Consider the following 25,181-nt stretch of genomic DNA (forward strand, 5'->3'; position numbering starts at 1 on the left):
TTGGTATTTACAGTTTCTTCTGTACAATTTTATTCACCAAAGGACTTGTTAATAAATTAAACCAATGTAAGAACCAGGTCAATATCTTCTGAACAACAACAAAAAGTCGCTTCAGTTAGATTACTGAACAGCTCAGTTTTGCTCATTGAGTGCTATTGATTTTTTGGCAGAGAGAGAAAGAAAAAGAACAGAGGTAAAAGAAATAAATTAAGCTGCTGGTGATGGAATAAAATACCACACTGGATTATAAAGAATGATGATCTCCAATCCCTTTAAATAGGCATTTGCACACTGTACAAGCTCGTATTATACAAGCCCTTAGCTGATTGTTTCAGAACCTCACAATAAATGGCTTATTTTCTAGTTACCAGAAATTTTGCATTTAATTTTATTCTGAAACTGAAATTAAGGCAATTTTCAGAGGGGTGAAATGGGTGCATTATGCAGTGGTCTCAGCGAAAGCTTTTAGCATGTTAAAAAAAAAAACACAACACTCCAAACCTCTCCGTATTTCTTTACTGATAGCTTCATCACTGTAGAACCCAGAAATATTGTAAAGGGGAGAGCTGGGTGATTGAATCCATGTTTTTAAATGTTTAATAAAGGCCTTTATTTTAGTCCTTGTCCATAGCCTGAAGAACTTCTAATAAATTTAATAAAATCCAGTGCATTTTGGAAAGAAATGTAAAAGATGCTAATGAAGGTAAGGGGCCAGTGTAATTCTACACAGACTGCAGAACATGTAGGATTGCAGCAAATAAAAAAAGAGAGGAAAGCAAGCTCAGTCCTGGTGTGACTGAATTACCATCCACCTTTTTCCTCCAGACCTCATATTGATCCTCCAATACACACACCAATTTTTTAAACTGTGATTAAATCAGCATTTGGCATTACACATAGGAGAAGGGTGCACTTAGATACCAAGAGCTAGGTGTCGTATAAAATATGTTAGATTGTTTTTACATATGGTATACTTTTTTTTTTTGCGTAAGACACAACTGATCACGATTTAATGTGCTCCAAAACCAGACCATCACAAGGGAAACAAAAGACGTAGTTTCTTTGAATGAAAGTGCTTAAATAGAAATTTCACTTGGTCCTGAGTTAAAATACACTACGCCTGTTTTAATCTCCTATGCTATAATTTATTATTAATATAATTTAGTACTGTTCTTCTTTCAATCTCAAAGCACTTTACAAAAGTGGTTAAGTATCAAAATCTCCACTGTCGAAATGGGGAATGGAGATGTTCAATAATCTGCACGAGGCCACAGAATAAGTCATTGGCAAAACTGGACTGAATCCATCTTTTCTGAAAGCCAGTTCTATATCTTATATAGAGATGGGTGAACTTCAGAAAGTACATTTGTTGTTTATTTGGAGAAGCACCCCAAATGGTGAAATCTTTGCATCATTTAAGTCAATGACAACCATCCAATTGACTTAAATGGAGCCAGGATTCCACACTGAATATTTAGCTTATCTGAGATACCGGTACCTCATCGCCTTGGGTCTGCAAAGGTGATCTGAAGATCTGATAGGAATGAATTGGAGAGACATATAGTCCTTCTTGCTTCTAGTTGATTAAGAAATACTGCAAGAATAGCCTACCTTGTGGCCAGTTTTATTTCTAGTTCTTGAAGAGAGACGGGAATGGGGAGGGACAAAACATAATTTAAGGGGAATGCTAGTCATAACATTTTCAAGCCTCAAAAGATCTTACATAAAGTTCTGACAAAGGTTCAAGCTTTTTTTCCCCTACTATCGAAGCCAGTTCATCTCTCCTTAGTCTCCAGATGATATCTCTACTTGTATCATCCTTGATTTGGCTCTAATTTACCTTATGTCATAAATCCAAAAGTACAGTAAATATCTCAAAACTTGACAGAATGTGATGACACAAGCCCAGTGAAATTTCAAAACAACGTATAGAATTTACCAGGAGTGGGCAGACCACAAAACTCGTACAGCAGGGAAAGGCCAACTTTTTTTGACTTGGCATCAATGCTTAGCTTCAAGGGGCATGATTCTCCAGGGTGCTAAACATCGAGAGTTCCCACTGATTTCAGCTGGTTTTGAGCACCTTCAATTCCTCTGAAAAACCAGACCAAAGATTAAAAGGTGCCTCAGAAATACCAAAGACTAAATAAGACTGATCAGTTAGATAGATTTGGTATCAATTACTCACAGGTTCTAAAGTTAGTTATCATTTCATCCTGGTTTTGCTTAGGAGAAAAAAAGTTGCAGTGGTGGGATGGAGGAAAGTAAAAATCCAATGAAAATGGGGACAGAACCATGGAGCTCACATATTAACAAGGCATGGCAAATCCTACCCTACTTTCATTGCCGCTGTCAGACCACAGTTTGCACAGGGGTGGGGAGAACATATGCTTCACTCTGTCACAGCATGTAGCAATTAGTGCTCTATCATGCACTCCCCAGCACACCTGATGCCATTCTGACTGCCACTCTGCTATCTTCACAGCACCCCCACACTCAGAGACTCTTCTGCAACAGTACCTAGAAACACTCCCCTGCTGCTGCTAGATTTCAGACAGCCCACAGAGCACCATGGCAGAGTTTCAATTGTCGGCTCTCAGTTCCATTCGCTCTCAGTTCCATTCATTCTCATTCCTGGTTTGTAAAAATACAATGTGCTGATGTTCTCTTACACTTCGCACCACAGAATTCTGGAGCTCCTCTCCTAAACAAAAATAAACCAAAAAAAAATTGATCCCACAATATTGAATGAAAATATTTGACTTTAATTGTCTTTATTCTGCTGACTCTTAACCTCAGATGTAACCATTGAAGTGTCTGGAGCTATCCCAGTTGAAATGCTCACAAGATTTTTTGTATAGTTTCAATGGAAATATAGTTTTTCTTATGGTATTTGGGTAAATTTGGTCTCAGATTAGATCTGGTATTATTAATATATATAATTTGTATTACAGAAGTGCCTAGTGGCCCAACTGATGTCAACACCTTATTGTGTTAGATGCTGTACATACACATAATAAGAGTCCATGCTCCAAAAAGCATACAGTACCTTATAAACAGATAAGACCAAAAAAGTATGGGAGAAACAAAGTATTATTTACTCCTTTTCATAATACAAGAACTAGGGGTCACCAAATGAAATTAATAGGCAGCAGGTTTAAAACAAACAAAAGGAAGCATTTTTTCACTTAATGTTAATAGGACTTATGCATGCACAATTAGTCTGTGAAACTCTTTGCCAGAGGATGTTGTGAAGATCAAGACTATAACAGGGTTCAAAAAAGAACTAGATAAGTTGATGGAGGATAGGTCCATCAATGGCTATTTGCCAGGATGGACAGAGATGGTGTCCCTTAGCCTCTGTTTGCCAGAAGCTGGGAATGGGTGACTAGGCATGGATCACCTGATGATTACCTGTTCTGTTCATTCCCTCAGGGACACCTGGCATTGGCCACTGTCAGAAGACAGGATGCTGGGCTAGATGGACCTTTGTCTGACCCAGTATGGCCGTTCTTATGTTCTAATTACAGATGGGAAACTCAGTCACAGAGATGTTACCTGAAATCACACGCAAAGTCACAAGAGCCTGGAATTTAACCAAGATCCTCTAAACCTCTATCAAGTACATTAACCGAATAACCCCTCCCACCCACAAAAAAACAGTCTTCCTGAAATTGTAAATTTGTGTGAAAATGCAAAAATAAAACAAAACACACCTTATATTTTAAATCTTTCAGTGTCTATAGTGTTTGGTTGTAAAACTAGACGAGAGATAAAAAGTTGAAGTAGGTGTCTTATTTTATCTAGAGTTATTCTATTATTATTTTGTATTGATTCTATCTGGGGGAGGTGGGAAGCTGACAAATCAAATAATAAAGGCCTCATTTAAATGATACTTCTATAGAATATGAACTATGACTACATTTGCTAACACTATTTCCTTAAATAACATATTGAATTTTCTGCTACAGAATCCGATATCAATTTTTAATTCTGCCTTTGCTACAGTATACATTCAGGACTATATTTGGCATGAAGGTGTGGCTCTGTGTTATAGGGTGGCTTGGGGCTGCACAACCTCAGTGGGAGCTTCATAAGCCATCATGCCTTCTGAGGCATAGCTTCATAGTAGAAATAACTAGAGCTGAGTGAAAATTGGAACTTCTGAACCATGACGATGAAATGAGGGTGAAAAGTCAAAATAACAAACCGCTTTCACAGAATGAAAAGTTCCAAAAAAAATTCAATTCAGAAATGTCAGAACATTTCCAGTCAGTTTGATGTTAAACTGCATCTGACTAAGATGCTGTGGTACCTCATGGGAGTTGTAGTTCAGTTACCTCATGCCTTTATTCTTCCACGTGGGCCAGGATCCCTGGCCAAACTACATCTTTCATGATACACTGCACCGCTCTTGACAAAGCATGTGGTTCAGTAACAGGAAATTCCCCCATGAGAGATGTACTACAGCCAAGGAGCCTGGCCAACAGGAGAGAATGGGGGCATGAAGTATCCAAACTACATCTCCTCTGAGTCACTGCGGCAGCTTAGGAAGATGCCATTTCATGTGAAAGTAGCTGAAACTGAAATGTTTTTGTTCAGTTCAAAAAACCAAAATGTGTCAGTTTGGGATGAACCCATGGAAAATTCCAATTTCTTTGAAACTACTTTTCCAGCAGCTCCCATTGGCCCAGAGCAGCAATTTGTGGCCAGTGGGAGCCACGATAGGCCGGACCTGCAGACAGAGCAGGTAAACACAGTGGCCCGGCCCCCCAGGGGCTTTCCCTACACAAGCGTCGACCCCTGTTTGAGAAACCCTGTAGACAATTCAAAAGGTTGACCTAATGTATGTTGGCTCCATCTACATTATTCACATAGCTGAAGTTGCGTAACTTAGGTTGACTGAGCCCTGTAGTGTAGACCTGCCCTTTGAGTGGGAATTAGTTGTGTGTACTAAGTAGTAACTAAACTATAGCATGTTATAGACTCTGGTGGTCAAGAACACATGAGTTTGGGTGCAATGTGGTGCTGCAAATAATTGTGTGCGCGCACGTACTGTATGTAGGTATTTGCATGCCTGGCCTATGGAAAATCCTTGGGCCTGGAGCATACAAGATGCAAAGAATGCTACAGAGCTGAGGCACCAACTGGACAGTGGTAGAGACCAAACTGATCTTAAAGGGGGAAAGGCCAGTCTCAAGAGCAATTATATAGGTGCCCAGCAGAACCAAATGTACAATTTATGAAGGGCGATTTAAGAGTTGTGGAGGGCTAATTTACATAGCCTTTGGGAGCAATGCGGTTCTTCACTACTCAGAACAGCCAGGTAAGGAAGAGTGAATTTATCACCACCACAGTTGCTCACTATTCACGGCTGTTACTGTAAGAGAAGAGCTAGCCCACATGAAGGCTGCCTATGGCAGTCCCCTGTGACTGCACCACATACATGTGCATATCCCAGAAGGTTTTAAGTGTTACCTGCACACACTAAGGACCCCTACCTTTACCCTTGGGTGGGCTCAAGGTGTAACTTGGTTAATTTAAACACCCCTAACCCTTTCTCAGTTCTTAGGGCTTCAGGTAAAAGGCACCTACCCTTACCCTGTTCCTAGGGCTCAGGGCCACCCTTCCCCTTCCCTGGGCTCAGGGCATAATCTTCTGTGAGTTTGAGGGGCCTTTTAACAGTGACAGAGGCTTACACAGTAATATCCTTAACCTCTATTTATTACCAAAACAATACACACGCTAAACATACAATACTCACCACTGCCAATAAGGCAGACAGAATTTTCCTGATGGCCAGACAGAATCAGGTCGGCCAGGGATTCCAACTTCTGCATGATACAGTTGGCAGGATGCTGAGATCTGGCAGCTCTGATCCTGGGCTCTATCCTGGAGTTAGGTTCCAAAGAACTTTCTTTTGGACCCCAGTTTATATAGTTAAACTTGAGTTGTGCTTAGTTATATCTTAACCAATTATTTAAAACTAAAGTACTACAAAATAATTCTTGATCAATCCTAACATATTGCAAACCAATTATTTAACCAATCATACCCCACCAACTTCGTTGATTTAAATCTTGCAAAATTAGTTATGCAACAGTCAGAAACAATTAAAGAATCAGAGACCATACAAATAAACAATAGAGAAGTTGGGACCATAAAGGTAAAACAATAGAAGTATGGATTTCACTGTCACAACTGTTGATAAGTGATTCCTTGCAAGACACAAGGCTATGAAAATTTTATTTAAATATCTTAAGATCTGTTTCTTTACCTGGTAATGGTGGGTACCATTAGGACAGGAGCCCCTTCTTAACTGCTCAATTACATTGTTTTGATATAATTTAGAGGGAATGTGAGGATGTGACTTTCTGCTGCTTGATTCATGGCTGCGGCTGTCCTAATGCCTCAGACCCTACTGTCCTCACTTTTTATCAAGGCCATTATTATTAAAGGAGCTGGTTAAAGGGAGATCTACAACAGGTCACACTGAATGGCGAGCTGTCAGTCTAGAGGGAGGTTACTAGTGGAGTTCCTCAAGGATCAGTCTTGGGACCAACCTTATTTAACATTTTTATTACGGATCTTGGCACAAAAAGTGGAAGTGTGCTAATAAAATTTGCAGATGGCACAAAGTTGAGAGGTTTTGCCAATACTGAGGAGGACCAGAATACCATACAAGAAGATCTGGATGACCTTGTAAACTGGAGTAATAAAAATGGGATGATATTTAATAGCTCAAAGTGCAAAGTCATGCATTTAGGGACTAACAATGAGAATTTCTGCTATAAGTTTGGCACTTATCAGTTGGAAGTGACAGGGTAGGAGGAAGAGTTTAGTGTTTTGGTTGATCACAGGATGACTATGAGCCATGTGAACAGACTAGCGTTCCTTGACCTCTGCCCTTCTGCAATATTTGTTTCTGTAAATAGAGGAAAAGAGCTCACCAATCCTTTTCTGCCTAATGCAGTATCTCATTTTTTTTAAACACAATATACAACGATAGCAACAAGACAAACAACACAAAACATAAAACACAAAACACAGTCTTCCTTGTGACAGTAACTCCATGGTATTTGGGGTTGCTCTTCAGCTGGTGCCAGCTTTTCCTGAAGTTCTGAAAGACAAAAAGAACATTTTCTATCCTCTTTAAGGGGCTGCAGATTATTGCTTAAAATACCCTCTTCTTTTTACAAGTCTCCTTGCTGATTGCAGGTAAAACAGAGGAATTATCCCCCATACTTTCCTGTGTTTTTGTTTTATAGATAGGCCAGATTTTATTGGCTTCTACCTTTTAAGGGTTTAGGGTGAATTATCCCACAGTTCACTCATGACATTCAGGAGGTGATGTACCTCAGTTTCCCTTTTCATACAGCAGACCAGGTTTGTAATGGTTTCTCTGCTGTGCCAAGTTTACAGTTTATTTACAGATAATAGCGGAGATGCATCATTACTATAAGGTTTTTTAACATGAGGTGTGTTTCCAATTATCATTTCTAGCATGCTTAAAGTTTTTTCCCCAAAACCATATACGTTACACATTGTTACAAGGTTACTCATTAACATGAAATTGTGTTTAATAACCTCTTGGAATCTTTGCATAGGCTTTAATTTAATTATATAATTGGGGACCCCTTTTGTATCTGTCTCCAGATTTCAGCACTGTACACACACACAGTTTGTTTGTTTTTTCCACGTAGGGTTAAGTTGTCCCTCTTATTCTCAGGCTTGACCCCTTTCCTGGAGCCTTCTTGCTTACAAGTAGTTTGTTTGCTGACCATTATCTGCAACGCCTTTGTTCTACCATCTATAAGCAGATCTTTCCTCCCCCATCAGCTCAGTAATTAATAGAGACACCACTAGTTTTTAGTTTTTCCTTTGAGATTTTGAAAAATAAAATAAACAATTTTCTAGCCCCCTTTCATGCTTACAGTTGTGAGGAATGGAGCCATTTTAACCACGGCTTGTTTTGTTTCGTTGACCTTTCTTTTTTTTAACCTGGTATACTGTTGGGCTGGCCTTTTCCCACAAGGTTCACTAGGCCCATTACACATTTAAAATACCTGGTTTCCCTGGTTTTTCTTTTTGTTTGTCTGCTTTGTTTGTTTTTAAAGCACACAGCAATCTGAAAAAGAAAACACAAACTATCGTGGCTTGCAGAATTTTAATTAAGTAGCAGGTTTTGTTTACATTTGTTTTACACCTTCTCCAATATATACTACATATGTCATGGGAAAACGCACATTTCTTCTATAGTTTAACTTCTATAACAGTATATTGACCATATCAATTTGTATATAGGGTGTAATTGTTTATTTTGTGCTATTAGAGTTTTCATGTACCCTTATCAAACTAACATTCTGATCACTCAGAGCCACTTTAAGGCTCAGTGTTCTTAACATTGCTTCTTTGTGCATCTCACCCCTGCAGGACCACTTCTTTTTATTCTTTTACTGCAGCTCTTATCTGCTATTTGTTACAAAAAAAAAAAAAATCATCCAGAATCTCTCCCCAGTCTCCTGGTTCTGACTGCCCATGCCACAGCCACAGATGTGGTCTTTAAAAAGATATTGAACTTTATAAAGTATTGAGGTACCTCAAGGATTAAATGCTAAATACCAAAGTCAAACACCACTAATTACCTGTGTCTGGCAAAAAGTGTCTGTCAGTTTCACAACTTTGAATGGAAGATTCAAACTGATTGTAAGTGGCATTGTTAGTGGATTGTTAGTTAAAACAAAAACAAACAAACAATTTATCTGAAACCTACAAAACAGGATTTTACAAACCAGGAGTGTTGCTTTAGATCAGTGATGGGCAACCTGCAGCCCATGAGTTGCATGTGGCCCATCAGGGTAATCCACTGGTGGGCCATGAGAGTTTGTTTACATTGACTGTCCTCAGGCATGGTCGCCTGCAGCTCCCTGTGGCCACTGTTTGCAATTCCTGGCCAGTGGGAGCTGTGGGAAGTGGCATATCCACCCTTACCATTCTGTGGGCTCAAGGCCTAATCTTCTGCAGATGTGAGGGGCCTTTTACCAGTGAAAGAGCCTTAAACAGTAATATCCTTAACCTCTATTTATTAACAGTTACCAAAACAGAATACAACCCTCACCAGTCCCAATAAGGCAGACGAACGTTTCCTGACGGCCAGGATCAGGTCATCTGTATACTCCAGCTTCTGCACAGTATGATTGGAAGGTGTTGAGGTCTGGCAGCTCTGATCTTGGGCTGTGTCCTGGAGTTAGAGTCCAAAGAACTTCCTTCTGGACCCTAGTAATTAAACTTGAGACCTACATAGTTATACCTTAACCAAACATTTTAAACAAAAGTTCTACAAAATAATTCTTTGACCAATCCTAACATATTGTGAAACAATTCTTTAACCAATTTTACCCCCACCTTAGTCAATTTAAATCTTGCAAAATTAGTTATGCAACTGACAAACAATTAAAGAGACCATACTGATAAACAATAGAGAAGTAGGGACCATAAAGACAAAACAATAAAGAAGTATAGATTTCACAATCATGACAGTTGATAAGTGGTTCCTTTCCAGACAGAATGTTATCAAACAAAGTTTTCTTTAAACATCTGTTTCTTTATCTGGTGATGGAGGATACCATTAGGACAGGAGTACGTTCTGAACAGCCCAATATTACATTGTTTTGGTATAATTTAGCAGGAATGTAAGGATGTGACTTTCTGTTTCTTGGCTTATGACTGCTGCTCTCCTAATGTGACTACAGAAAAAAGGCCTCAAACCTTACAGAAGGAATTTGCTGAACAGGTTGCCAGCCACAGCAGAGCACTGAAGGAACATCCGGAAGTTACCTTAATTAATAAAAAGAACAGGAGTACTTGTGGCACCTTACAGACTAATAAATGTATTTTAGCATGAGCTTTCGTGAGCTACAGTTCACTTCTTCGGATGCATAGAATAGAACATCTGAAAAAGTGAGCTGTAGCTCACGAAAGCGCATGCTGAAATACATTTGTTAGTCTCTAAGGTGCCACAAGTACTCCTGTTCTTTTTGCGGATACAGACTAACACGGCTGCTACTCTGAAACCTTAATAAATAAGCGCACTAAGGCAAATTACAGAGCCTCATCTAAAATTTTGACCTTGAGCTGACCCTGTCCACTATGTGCACTAGTTTAAAAATAAGCATGTGGGATCCTGAGAATGATTTTACCCTTTTTTAACTTTGAAACTTGGAAGTAGAATGTCACAGTCCTTGACATCACTTATAGGGATTTGTTTTCATCCTCTTCACTCAGGCACCGCCTCAGGTAGAGATTTTATTTTGCTTCAAACTGAATTGAGGTCAAGTCAGACTCTGGCTGATATGGGAGCTATTCAAAACATTGGTGCATCTTTACATGATTATTGCTTCCTTTACAATATTCCAGGGATGAACAGGAGAGCAATAAAGAGTGAGCCTGCAGCCCAGAAAAGACAAATAGAAAGAAGACTCTCTAATAGCAACTGCAGAAGAGGTTGCATGTTGAATCATCAGTGATCATTTTAAGGATGTAGTCAAATCAAAACCACAGTACAGGGAAACAGAGTATTGCAATATATGGAATGAAACCTGAAAAACACACCCTTTTTTTAGGAAAGTCAAAAACAGGAATAATTTAGTGATTTCTGCTCTGATATAATTCCATGTATTCATGTACTATACATGTGGAATAATAGATAGGCGTTAGTAGACCATGAACACTAGAATAACCTGTACATGCTGGGTTCCCTATTTTAAGCTTTGTTTTGTCATGTGTTGTGATACCAACAACATGTCCCTAAACATGTCTCAAGCACCCAGAGATGCATCTAAGGCCCGATCCAGCAAAGCACTGAAACTCGTGGTAGACTTTAAGCATGATGTGAGTAGTCTCATTGAGTTCAATGGGACTATTGATCTGATTAAATGTTTTGCTTAATCAGGGCTTTAAGTATAGGGTTAAGCTGCTTCATGCACAAAGAGAAGAACTCAGTTTGGATTTCTATCACTCCAGCACCTTTTATGAACTAGAAACTGTACAGCAGGCCGAGTTACACGGAAATAGTCAGCCCTCTAAGAAAGGGAGAGTTCTGTAATTCAGAAACCACACTTTTTTCTTCTAGTGCTTGCTCATATTGATTCCAATTAGGTGTGCACGCGCCACGTGCATGTTCGTCAGAAAATTTTACCCTAGCAACACTTGGTGGGTCGGCTGGGTTGCCCCCTAGAGTGGTGCTGCCATGGCGCCAGATATATACCCCTGCCAACCCAACGGCTCTTCAGTTCCTTCTTACCGCCTGTGTTGGTCGTTGGAACAGTGGAGCGCGGCTTAGCTGATCTCCATCTCCCTAGCCACTCGTAGTTCTTTTATTCTCATGTATATAGTTATAAATTCTATATTTATAGTTAGTTTTAGTCATTCTTTTTTATAGTTAGTATATCTAGTTGAGAGGGGTTCGGGGATTAGCCCCTTCCCCGAACCCGGTACCGGGGCCCATGCCCAGTTCACCAGGCTTCTAATCGTGCTCGACCTGCCACAGGCCAATGCCAATGTGAGATCCCCATGACTCTTGCTTTAAGTGCCTCAGGGAATCCCACCTCTCGGATAAGTGCCAGATTTGTAAGGCCTTTAAGCCCAGGACGAAGAAGGAGCGGGACTTTCATCTGAAATAGTTCCTGATGGAGGCAGCTCTTACTCCTCTGCCCTCGGCACCGAGTGCTGGACAGTCTGCATCAGGCAGAAGCATCTCTTCGGCACCAGATCAAGCTGGTACTGCTAAGGCCTCTCGGCACCGACCATCGCCGGCACAGTCATCTGCTCGGCACCGTTTCCTCTCTCCGCAGGTTAAGAAGCATAAGACTCCTGCGGCTTCCGTGCCACCTGCATCGCAGTTGGAGCACCTGCCTAAGCCGGACCGCCCGGCATCAACACCTGCATCGGCACCGACAGCTTCGGCACCATCGATTCTGGTCCCGCAAGGGCCGTCGAGTCCGGTGCCTGAAAGCTCCCCGGCGCATGCCGTGGTTGAGCTCACAATTCCCTCCATGTCGGAGACCTTTTCTACGGCGAGAGAGCTGATCGCGCTGATGGAGTCCGCGCTGCCTCAACCCCTGGCACCGCCGGTGAGGGTCATTCAATCAATAGGCAAGCCTGCCCTGCTGAGGCCGCTCTCTGTCAGCATCGTCGAGAGGCATCGATCACGGTCCCACCGGCGCTCACAGTCCCGGCACCGCTCTCCATCTCGGTACCAGTCGCACTCGCGGCATCGCTCAGCATCCCATTCGCCGGCCCGATACTCGGCACCGATCCAGCTCTCGGTACTGTTCCCGGCACCGCGCCTCTTGCAGCTGCTCCAGACGTCGAGCCTTCAAATCCCAGTCGACCTCCCGGCACCGCTCCGGTCGCAGGTCCCAGTCTCGATCCCGGTACCGGTATGGCACCCAGTACAGCTCTCCGGTGCCACACAGGGAGAGGTCATTTAGAGATGGAGACCCTGTCCAGGGTTTTTCATCTCCTCCTTGGCAATCTCATCACACATCTGTATCATCTCACGTGGACAGTGCTTCCTATGCACAGGACCGTGACTCAGATGTACCCGGCTGTGTCTTCCAGGAGACCCAGGAACAGGGACCCCATCAGTGGTCATTCTGGACACCGTGGGCATACCATCAAGCCCAAGGTGCGCCTCCAGTGCCATCCCGCTCTGCACCATCGGAACACCGGGTGCCGGAGGCAATGGTCAGCCGCCCCCCTCCTGTGGGTACAGAGGAGGCTCTCATTCAGCTGACAGTCTCTCAAGTTCCACCTGAGCCTGACGTCACTTAAGAACAGGAATCCACGCAGGACCCTCTTGTCCCTGGCCTTTCCTCTTCCTCCTCTCCAGATGAAGCGGTGGCGGGGACAGCCTCCTCGGACCCTCCTCCAATTGACCTGCGGGCACATCAGGACCTCCTGAGGTGGGTGGCCCTGAATATGAATCTTCAGATGGAGGAGGTGCCGGAGATAGAGGACCCGGTGGTGGATATCCTGTCAGTTGACACCCCCACAAGAGTGGCCTTGCCATTCATCCGTATGATCCATGCAAATGTCGATACCATCTGGCAGTCTCCAGCATCTATTACGCCCACGGCCAGGGGAGTTGAATGGAAGTACATGGTATCCTCTAAGGGGTATGAGTACCTATACGTGCACCCTCCTACCTGCTCCCTTGTCGTGCAATCAGTCAATGAAAGGGAACGCCATGGCCAGCAAGTTCCTGCTCCAAAATCAAAGGAGGCTAGGTGCATGGATTTATTGGGCCGCAAGGTATACTCCACTGGGGGCCTCCAACTTAGGGTGGCAAACCAGCAAGCCCTGCTTAGCCGGTACAATTATAACACCTGGACGGCGATTGAGAAATTCAAGGAGTTCATTCCCCAAGACTCCCACCTAGAGTTTGCTGCCCTTTTGGAGGAAGGGAAGAAGGTGGCGAGAACTTCTCTCCAGGCCTCCCTGGATGCAGCTGACTCTGCAGCCAGGACCCTGGCTTCAGGTGTCGCCATGAGGCTAATATCATGGCTTCAGGTCTCAGGCCTTCCACCTGAGTTACAAACCACCATACAGGACTTGCCCTTTGATGGTCAAGGCCTATTCTCTGAAAAGACTGACCCCAGGCTGCAGAGCCTTAAGGACAACAGGGTCATCATGCGCTCCCTCGGGATGCACACCCCGATGACTCAGCGCAGGTCCTTTCGTCCCCAGCCTCACCGCCCTTATCCCCCGCCTAGACCAAGATAGGAGTTTCGCAGAAGGCACGGCCGAGGCAATCGTAGACGGCAGTCTGGACCCCAAGGGGGCCAAATCAGGGTCCCTCCAAACCACCTACAGGGCCAAAGCCGAACTTTTGAAGGTGCGCCCAAGGACGGCATACTAGTTACTTTCCAGGATCCTTTCCCTCCTTTTTCCAACTGCCTCTCCTTTTTCCTCCCAGCATTGTCCCAGCTAACTTCAGATCATTGGGTTCCACGCATGGTGGAACGCGGGTACCACCTCCAGTTTATTTCGCGCCCCCCTTCCACCCCGCACCCTCATCCCTCTTCAGGGACCCCTCTCATGAGCAATTCCTCTTACAAGAGGTGCGGACGCTCCTTGCCATGGGAGCCATAGAGGATGTACCAGAAGACGAAAGGGGGAAGGGGTTCTACTCCCGCTATTTCCTAATCCCCAAGGCGAAGGGAGGTCTCAGACCTATCCTAAACCTGCGAGAACTCAACAAATTCATGACAAAGTTGAAGTTCCGCATGGTATCCTTGGGGATCATCATCCCATCCTTGGATCCTGGAGACTGGTATGCCACCCTCAACATGAAGGACGCGTATTTTCACATTGCCATTCATCCTCCACACAGGCTGTACTTCTGGTTTGTAGCCAACTGTCAGCATTTCCAGTTTACGGTCCTACCGTTTGGCCTCTCTACAGCCCTGAGAGTATTCACAAAGCGCATGGCTGTAGTCACCGCCTCCCTCGGCCACCACTGGATACACGTTTTTCTGTATCTGGACGATTGGCTCATCCGAGGGACCTCCGAGACACAAGTCACTCATCACGTGGGCATTATCAAGAACCAATTCATACATCTAGGCCTGATGATCAATACAGAGAAATCCACTCTGGTTCCCACACAGAAGATAGACTTCATTGGGGCCATCCTGGACTCCAATCTCGCCAGAGCTTGCTTACCACCGACTCGGTTTCAGGCGATGGTAACAATTATACAAAGCCTACAGAACTTCCCAATGACTTTGGCTTGTACTTGTCTCGGTCTCCTGGGTCACATGGCTGCCTGCACGTTCGGGACCAAACACGCCAGGCTAGCCTCCGTCCCCTTCAATCTTGGCTCAACTTGGTATACCACCCGGGCAGAGACGCCATAGACATGATAGTCACCATTCCCCCGAGCATCCTAGGCTCCCTCGACTGGTGGCTGACGTCTTCCCTGGTGTGTGCAGGGATGCCGTTCCATCTGCCCCAGCCTCCTATGTCCCTGACGATGGACGCGTCATCTCTCGGCTGGGGTGCTCACCTCGGACATCTTCACACTTAAGGCCTTTGGTCATCTCAGGAGCTGGCCTTGCACATCAATGTCTGAAAGCTGAGAGCAGTCCGCCTTGCATGCCAGGCATTTCAACAGCACTTGCAAGGCCGTTGTGTCTCAGTGTTCACAGACAACACAACGGCCATGTATTACATAAACAAGCAGGGAGGGGCACGGTCCTCCCCCATTTGTCAGGAGGCGATCCAACTCTGGGTCTTTTGTATAGCCCACTCGATAGACCTGGTAGCGTCCTTTCTGCCAGGGATTCGGAACACTCTGGCGGATCGACTCAGCAGATCCTTCCTGTCTCACGAGTGGTTGATTCGTCCGGAGGTTATTTATTCTGTTTTCCGGAAGTGGGGATTTCCCCGCATAGATCTCTTCGCTTCCGGCGAGAACAAGAAATGCCAGATGTTCTTCTCCTTCCAAGACCTCTCCCTGGGCTCAATCTCGGATGCTTTCCTGATGCCGTGGACGAGCCAACTGCTTTACGCCTTTCCACTGTTCCAGCTGGTTCACGGGGTCCTGCTAAAGCTCCGCAGGGACAGAGCTCGCTTGATCATGATCGCTCCAGCGTGGCCCAGGCAGCACTGGTACACCATGTTGCTCGACCTGTCGATAGACAACCCAATTACCCTGCCTCTTCACCCAGACCTCGTAACTCAGGACCACGGCAGACTTCACTACCCAGACCTGCAGTCCCTTCACCTCACGGCATGGCTGCTGCGTGGTTAAGTCAGTCAGAGTTACGTTGCTCTGCCTCAGTACAACAAGTACTCCTAGGTAGCAGGAAACCTTCCACTCGGTCAACGTATCTGGCCAAGTGAAAGCGTTTCTCTTGCTGGTGCGAAACGCAGAATGTTACTCCCACTGAGGTCTCGATCCCCACCATCTTGGACTACCTCTGGTCTTTCAAACAGCAGGGCCTAGCAGTATCATCATTGAGGGTACACTTGGCAGCCATTTCTACCTTCCACCCAGGGGAGAGTGGCCGCTCCGTATTCTCACACCCTATGGTTTCTAGGTTCCTCAAGGGCTTGGAGCACCTATACCCCCAAGTACGCCTCCCCACCCCAACCTGGGACCTCAACTTGGTTCTAACCAGACTTATGTCTGCCCCATTTGAGCCATTAGCAACCTGCTCGCTACTATACCTGTCCTGGAAGACAGCTTTCCTCGTAGCCATTACATCAGCCAGATGAGTCTCTGAGCTTCGGGCTCTCACGGTGGACCCACCATATACTGTGTTTCACAAGGACAAGGTGCAGTTGCTACCGCACCCGCCATTCCTCCTTAAAGTGGTATCGACCTTTCATGTCAACCAGGATACCTTCCTTCCAATCTTCTTCCCGAAGCCACACTCATCATGACGGGAGCAACAATTGCACTCCCTAGACGTCCGTAGGGTGCTCGCATTTTATATCGAACGGACAAAACCCTTTCATAAATTTCCCCAACTCTTCGTCGCTGTGGCAGACCGAATGAAGGACCTACCTGTCTCCTCCCAGAGGATCTCATCTTGGGTGACGGCGTGCATCGGTACTTGTTATGACTTGGCTCGTGTTCCCTCGAGCCACCTCATCGCACATTCTACCAGGGCTCAGGCTTCATCTGCCGCCTTCCTGGCTCATGTACCCATCCAGGAGATATGTCGCGCAGCTACCTAGTCCTCGGTCGACACTTTTGCCTCTCATTACGCTCCGGTTCAACAGTCCAGAGATGACGCAGCCTTTAGCTCAGCAGTTTTGCATTCTGCAACATCTCACTCCAACCCCACCGCCTAGGTAAGGCTTGGGAATCACCTAATTGGAATCGATATGAACAAGCACTCAAAGAAGAAAAGATGGTTACTCACCTTTGTAACTGTTGTTCTTCGAGATGTGTTGCTCATATCCATTCCAAACCCGCCCTCCTTCCCCTCTGTCAGAGAAGCCAGCAAGAAGGAACTGAAGGGCCGTTGGGCTGGCAGGGGAATATATCTGGCGCCATGGCGACGCCACTCTAGGGGGCAACCCAGCCGACCCGCTGAGTGTTGCTAGGGTAAAAATCTTCCAACGAACGTGCATGCGGTGTGCGCACACCTAATTGGAATGGATATGAGCAACTTATCTCGAAGAACAACAGTTACAAAGGTGAGTAACCGTCTTTTCCTTACTAGTATTTAATATAAACAGTGGGAATTCCTCCTTGTTCTGGTCACTTTGCATCTTGTGTCCTAAATGGCCTGCTGAGAAATCCTCTACACAGGCAAGATCTCAGCTGATGTAAAGCACTTTAACCAGTCTCCTCTCTCCAGCATAGAGAGTATGCTGGAGGCAGGAAGTTCGTGTCAGAGTGGGCCTCTGTTCTGTTCTGACAATTATAAACTGGTATATGGTTTCTTTGGGGATCATGGCCAGCTAATGTTAGTGAGATCAGCTTCTGAGCTACTCTAACATACTCCAGGATCAGGACCAAGGCTGCCTGAAAATCTTGTGGCTGCATCTAAGTCCTGTATTCCCAACTCCTGTACCAAATGGATCTTGATATAAAAGGAACCTGAATTGTAGATCTTTTTGCAATCTACAGAGAGTGGGGGCTGGAGAATCTTACAAGCCCTTTCCTATATCCATAAACACTTGTTTTTTCTATCTCCCTGCTCCTCTTTCCAAATTCTCAGTTCCCTTCTCTTCTGCATAGTGAGTGTGAAAACAGGATTCAGAGAAGAGGATATATGCAGAATGTAATTTAATTATAAAATGCTTTAAATAGGTATCTTGAGTTTTGACACAAACTGTGATATTAAGTGATTAGAGACACATCTCCAATCAGGCTCTGTATATTATTAATTCTCTTACTAAAATGCTCTCTTTTGTTGTTGTTGTTGTTTTGTTACTGGGAGTAAGCAGCTGGCTATAGAATTGAGTAGAAAAAAAAGCTTGCAAGTTATCAAGTGCAAGTACATCAAGTTAGGAAGCTACCTTACCAGTTAAATATCATACTTAGACTCACATGTACCCCCGTAGTTCAGCACTACTTGCCTATAAAAGAGTGGATGCAATTCTGGCACATTTATAGATTGATCATACACAGAGTCTGGGGACAGCTCTTATTTTTATACCAATTTTAGGCAAAATACCTATTTTTACTATGGTTTGAATGGAAACCAGGGAGTAGTACAATTGGATCTACATGCAATCATTTTCCAGTTAGTTAATTCTCAAGTAATGGGCATCCAATAACAAAAAAGAATCACACATGTACTTTTACCAATCATACTTAGAGGATTTAGTAAATGTTCTTTTTATCTATAAAGTGGTGCTTACACACACGCACGTTCTTTTTAAAATATGCACATTCATAAATTTCACAATGAAGTGAGAACACGTACAAGTTTTATAGGTGTTTAATTTTCTGATATAAAGTGTGAAAATGATGACTGTCTAGAATCACTTAGCATTTTTTTCCTTCACACTTGTGCTACCAGAAAGACAGATTCTCCCTCTTATGCAAAAAGTAGAGAACATACTTCTCCAGGCATGAGATATATAGACTATACAGCAGATAGAGATTGACATCTATGACCAGAAACACACATGTTCACTTTTTTCCATTGTAGAAATGGTACGTTTCTCCTCTCCACCACATACAAACATTTTGAACTGAACCTACTTTCTCCATCTCTCCGCCATAAATAATCTGAGATTATAAAAAGTCAGCTTTTAGGTGGGGGAACCTCTTTTAGTAATAATACCTAGCTTTTATAGTTTAATCTTCTATCCCATTTGTATATTGTCCAGCTTTTATGTTTCTCCCTATAGTGTACATATATCGAATTTTTAATAAAATGTCCTGTAATGATAATGGAGAGGGTATGTCTGGTTCTTCACAGTCCTGACATTTAATAATAACAATATTTTACTAAAATTAATTATTGACAATGACATTGTGTCTAATCATAGAAGACTAGGGTTGGAAGAGACCTCAGGAGGCCATCTAGTCCAATTCCCTGCTCAGAGCAGGACCAATCCCAACTAAATCATCCCAGCCAGGGCTTTGTCAAGATGGGCCTTAAAAACCTCTAAAATGGAGATTCTAGCACTCCCTTAGTAAACCATTCCAGTGTTTCACCACACTCCTAGAGAAATAGTTTTTCCTAATATCCAATTTAGACCTCCCTCACTGCAACTGGAGACCATTGCTCCTTGTTCTGTCATCTGCCACCTCTGAGAACAGCTGAGCTCCATCCTCTTTGGAACCTCCCTGCAGGTAGTTGAAGGCTGCTATTAACACTCCCTCCCTCTTCTCTTCTTCAGACTAAAGAATCCCAGTTCCCTCAGCCTCTCCTCATAAATCACATGCCTCCCTAACGGTATACAATTTCCAAAGATAAGTGTAATCACATGGATATCTTCCCTTAGTAACACTTTCTCTGTAAGGATTACTGAAATACAGTCAAAGCATGTATGATACAATTTCATTTAAGAAAAAAAATGCATTTCAGTTTATAGTTTCTTGGCTAACCCACCACCATCTACTGCTTATGTGAAGCATCTGATTCTCAGATTTGTACAAACTGAATATTTATGACTGAGATTTAACCACTTCATGCAACAAACAACAAAAAAAAGAAAGAAAAAACCCATGAATCTCTATCTATTCCATCATGTTTGAACTATATAGATATACTGTTGCAACTGTATAACCAGAGCAGCACAAAGATTAATTGAGTGGTCAAAGATGTCTAATCATTTTTAAAGAGTAAAGTCCTATGAAATAATATAATGTTCTCACAAAAATCAGCATATTCTAGAATCTTTATCTGCAAATGTAACTAACTCTTCTTTGTCTGAATTTAAACTGAGTAGTATTGAACATAAAATGGGTTTTTAAGTGTTTTGAAAATATTTTCTATAACACAAATCTCCATTTTTTAATTATAAGAAAAAGCAGGAAAAATAGGAACAGATCGTAGGAAAAGAGAGAGAGAGAGGAAATAAAAGACAACAATAGATTTACCTTTATAGGATAATCTGAGTCTTGGCACGTTATTCTTCACATGCTGGCAGTTCACTCTTTCTGATAGTAATACTCTCAAGAAAAACAGTGCGATCCTATTCAGCCAGCTCATGCTGCAGACGATATTGTAGGGTCCTTGTATACTGGAGTCTCGGTGCTCTCGGTCCTGTAGGGTACAGCCGCAGAACTTCAAACAATCTAGAAACTGGAGGTAACAGGTGACTGAGGTCAGTTTCATTCATAAACGCAGAACAATCAGGACCTCATGGCCAGGCTATAGAACATCTCTCCTTCTGCCACAGTGGTGGAGCAGGGGAAACTTCAAGCCCCTTCCAGTACACACCCGGGCACAAAAATTGAGCCAGGCAGTGGATAATGAGGCACAACTGTTGTGGGGAAGGGGGGAGATTACAAGGGCTGCTGCAGTAGTGGCGCTGAAGGAGCTGTGCCTTTTATCTACGCTCCTCTGATAGCCAGTGCCACGAGCTAATCCTGCTCCCTGCTTCAGTGCAAGCGAGAATGAAAGGGAAACAGAGAGGCACAGCGAGCAGCACTGACTTTTCCTGCACACATGTAGCGGGAGATGACACAGGATCCCGCAGACAGGTTTTTCCCAACACGCTCTTACACTGGCTGACAATGGGAGAAGAGAAAAGCACAATCCAATCCCCTTCCTCTGCTGTCACACAACACATGCAAAAAACAGCTAGGCAGAAATTAGAGAAGGGAAGAAGAATCTCCACCAAGCTCGTGAAAGACACGGAGCTATAAATTCACCTCCAAAGGCATGAGCGATTTTACAGCCAGTTGGGGATTTGATTTGATTTGACTACGTTGAATTAAAAAAACACCCCCGCAAAAAATAAACTCTGAATATCGCTACCCACATAAAGAACATCTCCTGCCCATAGTGTAATCCTGTGCGATTTGCTCTCAGTGAACAAGTAAGGGGGACTTCCATCAACATAACTTTACCACTGAAGCTTTTAAAGCCTTGTTAGGAAAAGTTCCTTTACTCTCCCTCCCCAAGAGAAAATAGCATCAGTTTTCTACATCTACACGCAGGCACAAATCCACTATGTAGAATATAAGGTTTACTCTATTCTGAGCTTCCAATAGACGTACATATTTGAAAAGCTGAAGGTGCTTTTTATTCTAAGTAAAAACTTCAAGGCTTATTAAACTAAAAAGAGCTTACTACTGTTGTAAACTAAATGTAAGCATTCTGTCAATACTGCTTTCATCGCTTAAAATTTGCCAGTGGGAAAAAGAGAAGTTTCTTTCCCCATCCCTCTTTAACAAATTTGTGACGTTGCACTCCACACGCTTTATAAAATATGTTTATAAATGTGAATATGGTGTAACTGGAATATGTTTTATGCAAAAGGTCTCTTGTAAGGTATCATTACAAAGCTTATGTGTGTTCATCCTATTTGTATAATGTATCCTTCTTGTATCTAAAATTAGAAATATGAAGTATTAAGCTGAAGTCCTATTGTAATTATGCAAAGTGTGGGCCATTAATGGTGTCTTGGAATCTTCATGGGTCCCATTAACTAGGACAATTGGTTGTGAATGGCTCTGTTTACTTGCAAAACTTCCTGGGTACTTGCTGGCCAGCCTTGGGAGAATGGAGACTAGGGGTCTCAGAGGACATGTGACCATGTCACATCATACTGGAATCTATCTTAAACTTGGTGCTTTTCCATTTAGAAGGAGAGGTGGGAACCCAGGGAGAGACAAAGGATTCCTGCCTTGTGCCAAAGCTATAAAACGGGTTGGAACAGAACAAAAGGGTCCCAGTCATGTGGAATCCCCTGTGTAGCGGGGTGGTCACCCTACTCTGGCCCTGAAGGGGTTTAAGCAGCCCTGGAGAGGGCTGCAACAGGGAAAAGGGAGGCTGATGGGGAAAGTAGCCACAGATGTGGCCCTTATAAGAGGGCTGTGAGCCAGAAGCTAAAACACACACTGTCTCTCTAGCTTCTTGAGAGAGAAGGACCTGGGTACCTGAGGTGTAGCATTGCTGGGGAAGGGCAGAGGGAGCTTGGGAGCTCCATCCAGGAAAAAACCCAGGCTACAGGCCCTGCTAAAAGGGCCAAATAGGTACTGGGGCAGCCCAGAGATAGGCAGAGGCAGCTGGTCCAAACCCCCTTGCCGATGAGGAGTGATTTACAGACTGCAGTCTGCCCCAGGAAGCAGGGGCTAGATGATGACTGGCAGTAGCCACTGAGGCCAGGTAGGCATAGAGGGTTGGGGGTTCCTGTGGGAGGGGAGACCCAGACTGTGGGTTACTGCTGGGGCAGAACCCAGATGTAGAGGGGCACTGGGGTCTGGGAGAGACGTGGGGCCAGCAGCATTCAAGACACCGGCCTGCGGAGGGTGCTCTGGGCTGGAAAAGCTAATTCCCAGGACAACCAGCAGGTCGCACCATGCTGGTGAGTCATTGCCCTGCCACATCCTGCTTTTCACCTAAGATGCCTGATGGAACTAACAAGGCCTATACCAGGGAAAAGGATTGGGCCCAGACTAGGAAGGAGTCTGGTCTGTGAAAGAAGCTTATTGGACCATCTCTAAGGGTGAGATTTACTTGTATTCAGTTTGTTATTGTAGTAGGCTTAGACTTGGTGGTTTTGTTTTGTTTTGCTTGGTAACCAACTTTGTTCTGTCTGTTATTACTTGGAACCACTTAAATCCTACTTTTTATACTTCATAAAATCACTTTTGTTTACTAATTAATCCAGAGTAAGTAATTAATACCTGGGGGAGCAAACAGCTGTGCATATTTCTCTATCAGTGTTATAGAGGGTGGACAATTTATGAGTTTCCTCTGTATAAGCTTTATACAGAGTAAAATAGATTTATTTTGAGTTTGGATCCCATTGGGAACTGGCTGTCTGGGTGCTGGAAATAGGTGATCTGCTGAGCAGTCTTTGGTTAAAGACTGCAGCTTTGGGGGCATGGACCAGACCTGGGTCTGTGTTTGCAGCTGGCTGGCAAGTCTGGCTCAACAACGCAGAGTTCTGGAGTCCTAAACTTGCAGGGAAAACAGGCTCAGAGGTAGTCTTAGCACATCAGGTGACAGTCCCAAGGGTGTCTCTGTGACTGAACCCATCACAGAATTTTCTTCCTCTTGAGTTTAATTCTTAATCCAGGGGTTGGCAACCTCTGGCACGTGGCTCGTTGCGGCCAGCACATCCCTCAGCCCATGCCGCTTCCCGCATCCCCCATTGGCCTGGAGCGGCAAACCATGGCCAGTGGGAGCCATGATCAGCTGAACCTGCAGACATGGCAAGTAAACAAACTACTACTTTTGGGGGAGTTCTTAGACAGGTGGATGCAACTGTTTCTCTCATTTGTCACTGAGAACTTTTACTCTATAATTAATTTCACTCAGCTTGATCTGGCATTTTTTTCCTATTTGACAAAAATTCCTACACTTTGGCAAAGATAAGACATCTACTTTGGATCAGAAGCTTGAATATTTTTGTGACTGAACTAGAGAATACCCTTTAAAGCAGAAAACAAACAGAAATTAATTTGCTGAAGTTTCACTATGTATGCCACACAGGATGTCAGTCTAGGTAATCATAGTGGTTCCTTCTGGTCTTATAACCTATGAATCTAAACTGCAGACTTCTATGCTGTCATCCCTTGTAGCATTGACCATTGTCACCCTAAATCAACAATCAGCTTCATCCAGATCCTAAAAGGATCTAAGTCTCAATGCTGTGGTACATTTTAAGTGCCCAGGCAATCAAAAAGAGACGTTATTCATACACATACAGTATAATTCCAGTTCTCTGAATTCCCTTTATCCAAAAATCCTAGTTAGCCAAATTCACAGTGTCTCCCCAGGTAGTCCTGTGCTATTTACAGCACACTTCTGTGTATCTGAATTCCCAGTTATCTGAAACTTTCGGGTGTCCCCTAGATCATTTGGATAAATGGGAGTGTACTTGTATCTACAGAAAAGGGAGCTGAAAGGGCAGAGTTTAGCACTTTAGCAGGCTGGACTTTTCAAAATCCTTGCTTGCAACCAAATTTGAAAGTACTCTTACATTTTGAAGTCTAGTCATGATCTCCTCAACCACTGTCTTGCCATGTCTTTGGCAACCTTATTCAAATCTTTTGTATTTATACAAATGCTTAACTTTTTTGGTATTATTATGTGGCCATACTGTTAACCAACTCAGTTAGTATCTGCATTCTCTCAGTAACACTGAAACTTACCATCCTGTCATATTCAGCTTTTACTTTATCTGGGCTTTTGGGGTTATATATGATGCAGGTATTTTTGGCAGCACACTGGGATCTATATCAACGTGATGTGTTTTATTCACAATGCATTCAGGTCAGTTAAACCCCTCGTCACATTCTTTAAAAAAATTCTCTGTAACCTGTTTGGTAGACAGACCATACACTCATGTGATCAGCTGCATTCAGACTGCTCTTCAAACCTAAGCAAACCTGTTCCATTATTTTTTATTCTATGACGGGGAGGGTCCATCATCATACACACCTCATCATGGAGCTTTGCCATATGTGACAAAGGTGTGACACAAAGGAAAGCTAGTAAAAAACTGATCTTTATAGCTTAGCCCCAATCATATGGCAAGTGCCATGGACACAGAAGGTATATATCCCTGTCATGTGCAGGACTGGTTCCAGGGCCGGTTCACGTGCACCAGCGGAGCAAGCATATGCCTGGGGTGGCACATGTTAAGGGGCGGCATTCCGTCCATTCTTGGGGTGGCAGAGTGTGGTAGCTTTTTTTTCCCCCGCTTCGGCAGTTCAGGCGGTGGCTGTCCGAGCTGCTGCTGCGTGTTGTGTTTTTTGTTTTTTTTTTCGCTTGTGCGGCAAAAATAGTAGAGCTGGCCCTGGTCATGTGGGATGGATCATTATCTGCTGTTTCCCATGGACACTGGAATAAGCTGTTGGGTGCTCTTCCAAACTGAACAGAAGCCCAAAATCTCTTAATTTTTTACTGCAGCTACTTCAGTCCCCCTGATTTGGTTAAGCTTATTGACTGATATCTCAGCTGCAGAAATATTAGCCAGGACACATGCCCTTTATGGCAAAATAAAATAAAGGACAAATGTGA

At 43.7% G+C, this 25,181-nt stretch overlaps 2 long non-coding RNA genes across 2 annotated transcripts; both read right to left on the reverse strand.

The window, feature by feature from the left end:
• Positions 1-974: 974 nt before the first annotated feature.
• On the reverse strand, positions 975-3,452 carry LOC115651088. Its single transcript, XR_004000310.1, has 2 exons — positions 3,415-3,452; positions 975-2,704 (listed from the first exon to the last, which is right to left on the reverse strand). It is a non-coding gene; the product is annotated as an uncharacterized LOC115651088 (long non-coding RNA).
• Positions 3,453-3,494: 42 nt separating this feature from the next.
• LOC115651134 lies at positions 3,495-9,330 on the reverse strand. Its single transcript, XR_004000320.1, has 3 exons — positions 9,311-9,330; positions 5,765-5,956; positions 3,495-3,558 (listed from the first exon to the last, which is right to left on the reverse strand). It is a non-coding gene; the product is annotated as an uncharacterized LOC115651134 (long non-coding RNA).
• Positions 9,331-25,181: the final 15,851 nt, after the last annotated feature.

This window comes from Gopherus evgoodei, chromosome 1, assembly GCF_007399415.2.
Source record: "Gopherus evgoodei ecotype Sinaloan lineage chromosome 1, rGopEvg1_v1.p, whole genome shotgun sequence".
NCBI classification, from domain to species: Eukaryota; Metazoa; Chordata; order Testudines; family Testudinidae; genus Gopherus; species Gopherus evgoodei.